We start from the raw sequence: 13228 nt of genomic DNA on the forward strand, positions 1-13228 counted from the left end.
ACACATATACTGTCACACCAGGGCCGAAACTAGAAGCTTTGTCACCCGGGGCAAGTCATTAACTTAGCGCTCCTTCTCCCTGGCATTCAAGTGTGTGTGTGTGTGTGTGTGTGTGTGTGTGTGTGTGTGTGTGTGTGTGTGTATATCTCAACTCCATAAGGGCAAAGGGGATAGTTAGGCATTTTCATGCTTATTATTTAAAAAAAAAAATATTTGTGCTACGGATAAAGAAAAAAATAAAATAATAACCCATACATTGATACATACATAAAATCACACACCAATACAAATACATACTGTCATGCACACATACATTCACTCACATACATACATATAATCACACACCTGTATAAATACATATATAGTGACATAAACATACAGTGACACCCAAGCACACATACAAATGGGATGGAGTTTTGTGATCGCTGGTAACAATACCTCCCCCTATATCCCACCCCCTCACAATCCTGACGGTCGGCATGCCGACCAACAGTTACTACTCATTATTTTGGCTGTGCTGCTGCTCTTCTCCCCTCCTCTCTTCCATGCTGCTGCTGGCATGGCACTGTGTGTACAGTGCCGTTTAGCCCCGCCCCCTTTTTGGACCTCAGAATTTCTTGTTCACTGCAGCAGTGGCTGCGATGATTAAAGGTACTGGTAGTAGGGTGAGGGGGGTGGGGGTAGTAATTTGTCCCCTGTGCCCCCTCTTAATCCGGTTCTACTGTGCAGATCACAGCACGCTGCATCAGATCACAGCATGCTGCAGAGATGAAACTGAAAGTAAAGTACAGCTCCCAGCAGCAAGGGTTGCTGGGAGATGTAGTTTATTTTTCGTTTCATCTCAGCGATGCGGTGCGCCTGGCTACTTCATAGGCGGCAGCTAGCAGAGTCTGGAGCTTGAGCTCCGCTGGCTCTAAGCGGGCGTTAGGGGGGATTAAAGTGACAGTCTGGCGCCCAGGTCACATGCCCCCCTAGTTTTGGCCATGTTCACACACATATATATACACACTGTGACACACACATATACTGTCACACACATTTGTAAGGCTGTAATTGTGTGTGTAGAGGAGACATGAAAATACATTTAACCAAAATACAGATACCTAGTAGCACGAATGGATGTTTTAAATATGTGGATTAAGTGGATATGAAATTAATCAATAAATTGGTTCAGTTGCAACGGACCCCAGAGACTTATCTGCACAGGTCTCAATTAATAGGGAAAGCTAAAACAAAAACAAATATAAAGGGCCGCGCTAGAGAGCCAATAATTATATTCAGAAATGCCAGTGGTTCCAAATGAATACACATTTATTTTACACACAATAAGTACTCATTACTCTATAGCAAATAAGACCAATTCTAGATGTAACAATATGAAAAGTGGCGATAAAATATTTAGTAGCTGATTCTGCTACATATGTTGCAACTCAGTCTGTGCATGTATCCTTTTTCCTCATTCAAATGCAGTCCAGATAAGCAGCTGAAGGAATTGAAATGATTATCTAATATTTAGCAGAGCTATGTAACCGCTGAAGTCCATATAAGCCACTATAATTATTGGGATATATGTATCCGAATGATAGCTCTAATTGATAAGTTCACAGGCGGTCCTTATAAATAAACAAAAGCACTTATAATGTCAAATAGCCATTGCTGGGAGCTGTTACTCACTCTGTCCCTGCTAACCGGGACCCATCTGTTGGTGATCCTGTGTCGGTCTCCTGAGTGGCGTCGGGATTCTGCCGTCTCACGACTGCCGACAGCCCGGATGCTAAATGCATCTAGTGCAGAATTATCTGTTTATTTCGGCAAAAAAGACGTCTGATGCTAGAAGATTCTCACATGACTTAGCGTGAGGCTGTTTGGCGTGACTGCAGTAAAGCTGTATGACAATTGTAACACATTGTCAGTCCCTGGGAAGATGACTGTAATGACTGTATGGATGGTGTAATGGTTAGCATTACTGCCTCACAGCACTGAGGTCATGAGTTCGATTCCTACCATGGCCCTGTGTGGAGTTTGTATGTTCTCCCCATGCTCGCGTGGGTTTCCTTACACAATCCAAAAACATTCTGGTAGATTATTTGGCTTCCAACAAAATTAACCCTAGTGTGAATGTGTGTACATGTCGTAGGGAATATAGATTGTAAGCTCCACTGGGGCAGGTACTGATGTGAATGGCTGCGGAATGTGTGCACTATATAAATAACTGGAAATAAATAAATGACTGCTGCGACCACTTGGCACATGCATTACTACTTGAGCCCTGTGTCTGCTGGAGCATGGATCTGCGGCCTTCATAGGCAGCAGAAATTATGCAGTCTTTTCATTAACACTGTTTATTTCAATATATCTGCTTTCATTTAACACTATTATAATTTTTATTATAGAACACTCAGTGATACCAAATCATCCATTTGATTGGAACAACACTTCCTTTTCAGACAAATCACAGAGAAATGAATCTCAATCCAAAAACTGCAAGAGCAGCAATTGCTGTAGCTGCTGTAAACCTATTTCTACATAGTAGGAGAAAGAAGAAAGAATCACAAAAGAAGCTGCTGGACCAAAGCATGGTTGAAAAGAAGAGACACTTTGGGGGGAATTCAAATGTTTGAAAAGTCGTTGGGTGTTTGTTTTTTCCTGTCTATTAGATAGGAAAAAACAGACACCCAACTGACTTTTCAAACAATTGAATCTCCCCCTTAGTCTCATATGGAGCTGTTAAAAAGAAATAAGAGAAAATAACCCGGATGACTATAAAAATGATTTAAGAATGCCCGACAACACCTTTCAAGAGTTACTTAAACTTGTAGCTCCATTAATTGCCAAACAAGACACAAAATTCAGAAAGTCTATATCACCTGAGCAAAGACTAGTGGCCACTTTGTGCCTTTTGGCCACTGACTGATCATTTGAAGACTTGATATTTTCTATGAATATTTCTGCACAAGCTCTTGGTAAGATTATACCAGAAACTGGTAGAGCCATTATTAAAGGTGTTGGAACCAGAATACCTAAAAGCAAGTAATCTGAACAAGAAATTTGTTTCTAAACAAAGTTTTATTAATACAAAAGTAAAGCAAAAACAATGTGAAAATGTTTTGTTTTTTTACAAACAAAGGTAAATATTGTCAATAAATGTTTAGATACAGTATTAAATGGTCCTAAAGTTTTTTTGTTTATTTTTATAGATTGACATAATTATAAGGCTGTGGTTGAGAAATATTGTGAACATCTCTAGGGTCAAAAGACAAATCATCCATGGCATCAGTGTTACCATGTATAGGGGGTAGATGCTCTTTGTACAAGAGAAGGGTGCAGAGGGGAACAGGCATAACTATCATGCATGGTGGAGAGTTGGGGCACATCAGGTGGTTTACTATAGTATGTTTCTGGATGTGTTTGCTGAGAGCTATTAGGGAACACACTATTAAAGCTTCCATCCTGTGGCCTTTGATGTTCTTCATGCGGTGGCATATAAGAAGGCAAATTTAATATAAAGGTATATGCATTAATTTCTCCCATGGAGGCCATATGCAGTATCTCATTTACAAGTCTTTCTGTATAGTGTTGATGTTGCTGTGGTATACGTCGCAACTTTGCTCCCCATGTGAGTACTGTGGCATCATATTCGTCCATAGAATGATTTAGTATATTTGTGGCTTTATCAAGAAGTGACTCTGCCTTTTCCTCCAAACATCTCTTTTATGGAACTTCTTTTGTGTTGTAGTTTTCTTCCGATGTTGGGGATCATTTGGTGTCTCAGTACTTGTAGATGCAGCAGCTGATGCCTAGAGAAATAAGGGACAATGTGACTTTGAACTGGTTTTATCAAACCTTGTTTTTCCCTCTATATAGGTTCCTTCCACATCAGAAGAATGGCAAGCTATTGCAGAAGATTTTGAAGATAAATGGAACTTTCCAAACTGTGGAGGAGCTATAAATGGGAAACATAGGTTTTTTTTTTTAGCATTGTCCTAATGGCAGTAGTAAATGCCAATTATGAATTTCTGTATGTAAATGTAGGTAGAAATGGGAGAGTGGCTGATGGTGGCTCTTTTGAACAAACAAAATTCTGTGAAAATCTGCACAGTGGCTTTCTGAATTTATCTTCTGATTCAGAAACAAAATATGGTATACCTTTTGTTTTTGAAGCAGACAGGCTTGGACTGGCCCACAGGGGTACAGGGGAAACCACCGGTGGGCCCCACTGCCTGGGGGCCCACCTCCTGCTCTAAGGATCAGATTCCAGATTGTGCACTTAAATTATACATTATACATATGTTACCTCATACTGGACTATGGTGTATTTTCTACAATGCATTGCTGTTATTAATCTGTTATTAATCTGGTACATTATCATGCATGCAGCATCTGAATTTACTGTATATAGTTATGAAAGGGCCCAGGCGTTGCACTCTCTAATCGTTGGTCAAACCAATGAGGTGGCAGGCCACATCCCCTCTGCAGACTGGCCACACCACTAAACATGGGTCCCTACCACTGCATCCCCCCCTCCCCCCCCCCCCTCCCCGGTGGGCCCTACATGCCCCAGTCTGACACTGGTAGCAGATGATGCCTTTGCATTACATTTGCACATATTGAAACCTTTTTCTCAATGCCACCTTATACCAGAAAGGAAGATTTTTAACTATAGATTGTCATGGGCAAGGAGAGTTGTGGAAAATGCATTTGGCATTCTCAGTAATAGATTCAGAATTTTTCATACATCTTTAATGCTGCACCCAGATAAAACAGATGCAGGTGTTTTGGCCTGTTGTCAACTCCACAACCATTTAAGAAGAAAAACCTTAAGTAGTTTGCAGTTGTCAGATGAAAGTCTCAATATGGAAAGTGACAATTTCACTTGGACACCTGTGGAGAGGTCAGATACGCGCAATTCTAAAGAGATCGCAAAGTTAAACTGCGAAAACTACCTGACCTATTTCAATGGTCCTGGAGCAATAGAATGGCAAGATAACATTGCCTTATAATAATTTGTCACCCTCATTCTGATTTGTTTCCTATTTTATGCTCTAAGTATATTGCTGATTGCAAATGAATATTGCATTCACTATATTTTGTGATTATTTTTTTTACTATGCAAATCTGTATGTTTAAATTGAAATAAAAGTTATTTTTTACTAGTTCAGTTGTTGCTCTGTGTTTTTAATGCTAGTGGATATCATTTATCAATGCAGTGTATACACTTAGCTTGCAATAAAGATATTCCAAAGACACTTCTAGGAGTCCCCAATTATAATTAATGACATGTTACAACATTTTGTACTTTATAAAATTAATATTTTACAATGCTTACCAAGCCGGTTAATGGTTCTTCCATTATAGCCAGGGTTTCCGTAGATGTTCCTTTGCTATGTTCATTTATGGAAGGTCATATCGCTTCTTGGTCTCTTGTGAACATTAACAGATCATAGTACCAGAGACAAGGCACATACACATCATCAGTACCGCAACCTGATTTCTTGGATGTGTCAATTTTGTTTGTCTCTCTTGTGAATACAGTTCTAAAGTTCAGAATTTTATTTTTAACCCACGCAACATCAGCATGTGGGTAAAGAGGTCTGCTCAGTTCAATTAGAGACTGTATGGCAACATATCTTTTTTGTCTATTACTATAATCGGACGATTTGACCTTCCACAGACAGGGATGGGAACGGTATAAGTTAATGAACTCTGAGTGTTTATCTGCAGATATCTTTCTAAAAAACATTTAAACAAAATTAACATTGATATTAAAAATATGAAGATATTCTAACTTTTAAAAAGTCATATGTCAGATTTTCTTTACATTGCACAACAATTACAACATAGTTATGTTAAAAAAAAAATAGTGAAAATATGCATATAACAGGTAACCCCAGTGAACACTTTCTAGCATTATGTGCTGATGTATGGGGGTAGGAATACATTAAATATCTGGGTGGCAAAAAAACAAGGAATTGGGCTGATTAATGGAGTAAATTCTACCTGTTCATGGGTCTTCAACCTGCTGCCCTCCAGCTGCTGTGGAACTACACATCCCAGCATGCCCTGGCACAGTTTTGCTATTAAGGCATGCTAAAACTGAGACAGGGCATACTGGGATGTGTCAGTTCACAACAGCTGGAGGTCTGCAGGTTGAAGAACCATGGAAGAGAAAGTTTAAGAGAAGGGAAAGCACAGATATACACTTTAAGAAAATATCAAGATTTTTAACAAGGTACAGGAGGGAAGCATTATACAAAGTAAAGGAAGCATTACAAGGAAGGGAAAAAATGTAAACAATAAAATAGTAACAAAAATGTTTACAGCATTTTCTGTTCAAAGATATGATATATTTACCAGATTGATGAATCCCCAATGGAAATTGGAAAAATTGCAGCAATTAACAAATGTCTAGCACTTTACAAGGAAACAAATCCTCAATGATTCTGCATTGACAAATACACCCGATTTATAGTATCTGACCTTCAGACCAGGGGCATTTTAAGAGAGGAGTAGGCCCGTGTTCAGCCTCCTCCGTTCGGGTCCCCTCATCTCTGCCCGGAGCGCTGTACAGTCTGAGCACTAGAGGGCTCAGACTCTACTTCCCAGCACAGATCTCCAGGAAAATGGTGCAGCGGCCATTTTTCCTGATATTTCTCTACTGCATATGCGCAGAACTCTGTGAAAATGGCCGCTGAGCTATTTTCACTGTGTTCTAATAGCGCTGCGGATGCCGGCGCTGGACTTCGAGAGGGGTATTTTAAAAATGGGTGCAGCGTGTGCTGTGGGGGCCCCTCTGGACTCAGGGGCCCATGTGCACCGCACACACTGCACCCATTATAGAAACACCAGTGCTTCAGACACATTTCTCCTAATCACCATTAGAAAAGGGGTTTCATTACCATGCAAGAGAAAAAAACTGTTGAAGACAGACAATTGTGCTTGGGGTATGAAAAGTATAGTCTGACAAAATAATGAAACCCACAGACTAAAGGTTAAGATGGTTTTACCTGTGAAGAAGGATTTGAAAAGTTTATTCTTGCAATGACATCCTTTAGAGCGCAGACTTCGCATTGGTGGACCATTACTTTAATGCAGGTCTTGATATTAATTCTCTGAATATAAATGGTGCCGGCTGGTACATGGTGAGGTGTGTTCGACCAGTATTTTCAGCAGTAGTAATTTCATTAACAAGAGTGTTGCATTGAAGACAGGATCACAGTTGCATATAGATGCTTCAAATAGGGTTGAAGTTGCCAAAAGGACAAATTAAATGGGGGAGACGAGATGGACGAAGTGGTTATTATCTGCCGTCAAATTCTATGTTTCCATGCAAACTTTATTGCTGTGAAAAGTGGCTGGCAGGGTATGCTGACACTTACAGAACCACAGCAGTGCTAATCTAATTAACATGGGTGTTGCACTGAAGCCAGAATCACAGGTGTTTGTGTGTGTGTATATTATTGGTGTGAAACGTGTAGTGAGAAAATATTCCTATTTCCATGAATAGAACCTACTTAAGTAAATAAATAACAAATAATTAATTTTCCAAGAACCCCTCCCCACTACCCAAACTGCCATGAATACATATGCAATGGGTAATAATACAATAAAAGCTACATTTGTTTATGTTATTTTATTTTACACACTACAATTCTCAGCATTGACCCACAGCAGTGTTAATTAACATGGGTGTTGCACTGAAAATAGGATTGCAGTTTTGTATATATATGCAAAGTGACACTTGCAGAACCACAACTGGCAGCTTGCCGTGACACCAGGTCCTGCTATAACAATTGTAGCTCAGCAAAACCAAAATGAATCAAACTAAAAAAAATTTGTTACAAAATTTACAGATAGCAAATGACTACTTCAATTCTTGTACTGCTGCCCGGGAGTAGTTCAAAAGGTATGTTTTTACAAATTAAAAAGATCAAAAATAAAAAGGAGATACTGAAGTACATGTACCAGGGCAAGCTTGTACTTGTGGTCCTTAAAGTTCCAATATGCCTTGGCAGCCCAACCATGCTGGTATCCATAGTTCACTATAAAAATAAGTCAATTTAATGGGGGATATTCAATTGTTTGAAACGTCAGTTGGGTGTCTGTTTCTTCCTATCTAATAGACAGGAAAAAACAGACACCCGACCGACTTTTCAAACATTTGAATTCCCCCCAATAAATGTATGGTGGTGAAAGAAAAGCCCAGTTTAACTGAAATAAAGACACTTCTGCATGTTTTGAATTGAAAAACAAAACAAAAACTGAAGTACTGTAGGCAGGCACTGTCCGCCTACTAGACAAGTTGGATGGTTGGAAGTTTGGAGTGTTGGAGAAAAGTTGGTCTGAAGTTGGTCTGATGTATGGCTAGCATAATTATTTTCATTTTTTATTTGTTTATTTAATTTACATTGCCCTTTAAACATATACTTCAATCAGTGGGGTAAATTTACTAAGATTCGTATTACTACCGATTTGGTGTGAAAATCATCACGAATGACATCGAAAGTGTGTTTGTGCAACTTTTTGAATTGGTTACGCCTAATTTACTAAGCTGTCGTATTTGTATTTTTCAGGTTGTCCGATGTCGATGTCATTCGTGTTTTTTTGGTAAGAATGCGGCCGATTTTGTTGTTTTTCGGCCGTGTTTTTTGGTTTTTATTACGACTGCGTCACATGTCTGTTCCGGCAGTGTTTGTCCGTTCCCGGCCGCGTTTTTTTTCCTAAGTTTCGATTTTGTCACTCGTCCGTGATTGGTTGTATTCGTGATGGAGGAGTGTCTGTGCACATTACTATAAAAACGCCCCAAACCGTCCGCACCTCGTGGGTTTAGCTAGTGGAGAGGAGAGAGGAAGGTGTATTAGGAGTTGGTGAGTTTGTTGGAGTTGTTGGTGGATTTTTTGCGGAGTTTATCGATTGTTGAGTGCTGTACTGTGTGTGTAAGTAGTATTGTCTTACTTGTTGTGTTGTTTTTTCAAAGTTTGTCTACTTTTTTGTCCTTGTTTTTTTTTTAAAGTCTATTGTCATTGTTTGTGAGTGAGTGTGTGTGTGTGTGTGTGTGTGTGTGTGTGTGTGTGTGTGTGTGTGTGTGTGTGTTGGTTGTGTGGTGTGTAGTGGTAGTGGAGGAGTGTGTTTTCTGTTTTTTTTTCTCTGTGTTTCTTGTAGTTGTAGGGATTATGTCTCAGTCAGAGGTCAGTGTGGTGGAGGAGGTTAGTGAGAGGGAGGAGGTGAGTGAGGTGGAGGAGGTGAGTGAGAGGGAGGAGGTGAGTGAGGTGGAGGAGGTTAGTGAGAGGAGGAGGTTAGTGAGGAGGAGGAGGGGGTGCCTATTGCTGCGTTATCCAGTGATAGTGATGGTGCTGTGGCTCCGCAGCCACGCACCACTACCAAGACTGGGCGCAATGTTAAGTTCAGCTATGCTGAAAACATGGCTTTGGAGCGGGAGCTGATGAGGCATCATCGCCAATTGTTTGGGCAGGATGCTGCCAAGGTGTCCTCACGTAGGAAAGCTGTCCTGTGGGGTAAAGTTATAGCGGCAGTGAATAGTGAGGGTGTGGTGAGGCGGACTGAGGACACGTGCCGGAAGCGCTTTTATGACATCAAGCGCCGTGTCAAGGCCAAGATGGCCAAGGAGGCCAAATCAGCCCGCCAAACCGGGGGTGGACACCCCTTCCGTGCTACTTATCGTGATTGGGAGGAGCCTGTGCGGTCCCCTATTCCTTCCGAAGTGGTTGCTGCGACTCATGTCAGGGATTCGGACCGTACAAGGCAGGATGGTGAGTTTGTTTGAAATTATTTTGTGATATTGCATTTTGAAAAATATTTATGCTGCTAATTGTTACTGTGTTTTTTAAATTAGAATCATTGTGTTGGTGATGTAGTGCAGGCCTGTGCAACCTGTAGCTGTAAAGGTGTTTCCAAACTACAAGTCCCATCATGCATTGCCTGAGTTTTATTAGTGAATGTTACATCTGTTGCAGTGCATGCTGGTATGTGTAGTTCTAATACATAATCAGAGATCTTGCTTGTCCCTAATTTTTTTAAAAGTTTTTTTTCTTTTTTTGTGTTTTTTGGTTATTGATGTGTTTTATTTTTTAATTGTTTTTTTGATGCTGTTTGTGTCAATTTGCAGAATTAACCTTTGGATAAGGATTATTTAGTGCCACACCATCTTATTTTTTAAAAACACACCCAATTAATGAATACAGAATAGCTTAAACAAAAAATAATTTACTTAACATTAGGTTCCAGATGTTTACATCATAATAAGGAAGTTCAGATAACAAGGAGTCTTTAAAGTATGGTCATAATGTTTTTTCAAATGTATCAACAGTACGCCAGAGAAGAACCACAGACAGGCCACAGCCAACTGATGATGGTGGGAATGCAGGTAAGAATTCACTGTATTCACATATTCGGCAAACACATAGAAGCCAAAAAATATTAATGTTTTTCTTTTCACATAGGTTCTTCTTCTGCAAGCCGCCCTCCTCTAAGGCGGACATTACAGGGCTCTGTGAGTTTGCCTACGAGGCCCAGTAAGTCACGTCGTGTGGAGTCTGAGTCAGCGGCTCCATCTTCACCACCCAGGCGGCGCATCTCCGCAGTGTTGCCCCAGCCACCTCTGGACATTTTGGCAAGTCCTCAAAGTGATGAGCCACGATCACCTCAGCTGTCTGGTGAGTAAAAAATGTTATGCAAAAATTAATAAAAGTTTTTCACAGTGTGGACTATGAATGAACATGGCTAAGTCATATTAATTTTACTAAGCACTGATATGTTCAAGGTGTTCTATGCTGAAAATGTTTTTATTTTTGTTTATAAATGTTAAAAATAATCTGTCTTCCTTGTGCCTTTATCACCTTGCACATATCATTGTCTGTTCTAATCCTTAGGTCTTCTCATGGTTAATTCAGCTGCACCACTGTTTGTGTATTGTCTGTACAATTATATTTGTGCATATTATTAGTCATGGCCATAATGTCAATTACCAAGCACATGTGTTTTTTGCAAAAATTACTGCACCCATTTTCAGATGTAATGTTTTGCCTAGCATCCATTTTGTTTTTGTTATAACATTTTGTTTTCCAAATTTGTAAAAAAACATTGGTTAAGACAAATGTTTCACATGGCCCACATCACCAGTTATAAACATAGTCCTACTTAACACATTTGCATGTTTTGTGAAAAATACACAATTAAAATTTTTAAAAATTTAAATATTAAAAAAATGACTGCCTTTACAAATTAATGAGTTTGTTAGAAACAACATTTACTGCCTTGTTTGTGTTTATCTAAAGGAAGGGCCATACTCAATTTTTACAGGCATTAATGTTAAATGGGGACATATCTTCGTGTTTCACATATCATTATGTCTTAGAGTCTCTGAACAAAACAAATTAAATAAAATTGTGTTGGGTAAATTAGAAGGCACACACAGGCGTGCACAGAAACTGAATTGCGGGTTTCGCACAGGACTTCCACCCCCCACCCCCTCCACGGCATTATAGTGTTCTCACACCTCCCCTGTCCTGGATGTAGACTGCTTACCTGGTCCGCTCCTCTGGGTCGACCAGGTGAGCAGTCTATATCCAGGACAGGGGAGGATAGAGAACACTATAATGTTGTGTAGGGGGGTAAGTTTGGTGCGGAACCCGCCAGTCAGTGTCTGCGCACGCCTGTGAAGGCACATATGTGTTTCTTAAGGCAATATTCCCAGTTTTTTTGACAACACACAATCTTTAACATTTTCATGAGTATTATTAAGTATGCCATGTTTAGGACAAGCAAAGAAATATATTTGAAAATAATCAGTGGCTGTTGTGACCCCCATACAGAACCAACCATCATGGGCGAGGACGACCAGCAGGAACCTGACCAACAGGCTACCTTTACACTGCACCTGCAGCCCGTTGCTCCTACCCAGCCAACCCAGCAGCAGGATATGCCCCAAGCCTCCGTAAGTCCCCAATTGATCCCAACTCCACCACAGCAACAAATGTCCGCAGACTTTTGGAGCAGTTGGGCCACACAACAGGTCCAAAACACTGCCTACCTGAACACACACACACAACACCTTGCCAGTCTGCCGCATCATCTACCTCACATTAGTAGGAACTCGGGCAGACTGATTGTTCAGGTAGGCAGAATAGCTACTTTAATGGAGCAAATCAGGGCGGACAACATGCAAATGCTGACAAATTTATCTAGAGTAATCGATGAGCAACAGCGGCAGCAACAAGCCCTAATACAAGTCATCCAGCACAACCAAGTAGTGACTGAAACTTTGTCCAGAATTGTTGCCAGCCACACTGCCACCAATAATCAGCTGAATGCCAGTATTCACAACCTGAGCCAAAGCATTACTGTGCTGGCAGCACAACAAGTCAGCTCCAGCTCCGGAACAACGACCCCTAGCCAGACCCCAGTTACCTCCCCTGTTCGACGCTCAAGCAGAACACGGGCCATCGAACCAGGACAAACTTCTGCACCAAGCACACACACAAAAAAAAAATGATTAAGGCAGGAAATTTGTGCAACACAATAAATGTTTGGCTATTGTATTCCCAAAAAAAACCTGTGTCCGTGTTAATGATTTTAAAACACGCTATGTGTGTATGGTTTAATGGGGTAATGATTGTCAATGTTTATTTAATAAAAATAAAAATAAACATACACACCAGTATAAAGAACAAACACTAACGAACAAAACAAACATTCCCCCCCCTACAATACATGTAATAAAAGTGGTTAGGCAAGCTGATTATAAACAAAATAATACTTACGGGTAAAATATCGCTGAATAACTTCTTGCCTTACCTGTCTCCCTACATCTGTACTCACACTGTCACCAGATGTTTCTAACTCCTCTGCTTGCTGACTGTTTTCTTCATCATCATGTGGCAGATGTTGTTGCAAACACAGATTATGGAGAAAACAGCAGCAGAACACAATCCTAGTCACCTTAGAGGGACTATACAACAAAAGCCCAGCAGATTTATCCAGACACCGAAACCTAGATTTCAGCACTCCAAAACATCTTTCTATCACGTTCCGCGTAGACTTATGTGCATGATTGTAACTGTGTTCAGCAGGAGAATCAGGTTGGGACAATGGAGTAAGTAGCCAAGAGTAGCAGCCATAACCACCATCACCTGAAAAACAGATATAGGCAACATTAGTACATGTGTATGATGAATAATTACCCTAAAAAAAAAAGGAGTTTGAAGTTAACACA

The 13228-nt window shown here is 40.3% G+C and overlaps 1 long non-coding RNA gene across 1 annotated transcript; it reads right to left on the reverse strand.

Annotated features, from left to right (window-relative positions):
- Nucleotides 1–3132: 3132 nt before the first annotated feature.
- On the reverse strand, nt 3133–7412 carry LOC134911591 (uncharacterized). The gene is made up of 3 exons (XR_010176703.1): nt 7005–7412; nt 5327–5729; nt 3133–3797 (listed from the first exon to the last, which is right to left on the reverse strand). It is a non-coding gene; the product is annotated as an uncharacterized LOC134911591 (long non-coding RNA).
- Nucleotides 7413–13228: the final 5816 nt, after the last annotated feature.

The sequence above is a fragment of the Pseudophryne corroboree genome, chromosome 4, assembly GCF_028390025.1.
Source record: "Pseudophryne corroboree isolate aPseCor3 chromosome 4, aPseCor3.hap2, whole genome shotgun sequence".
Classification (NCBI taxonomy): Eukaryota; Metazoa; Chordata; class Amphibia; order Anura; family Myobatrachidae; genus Pseudophryne; species Pseudophryne corroboree.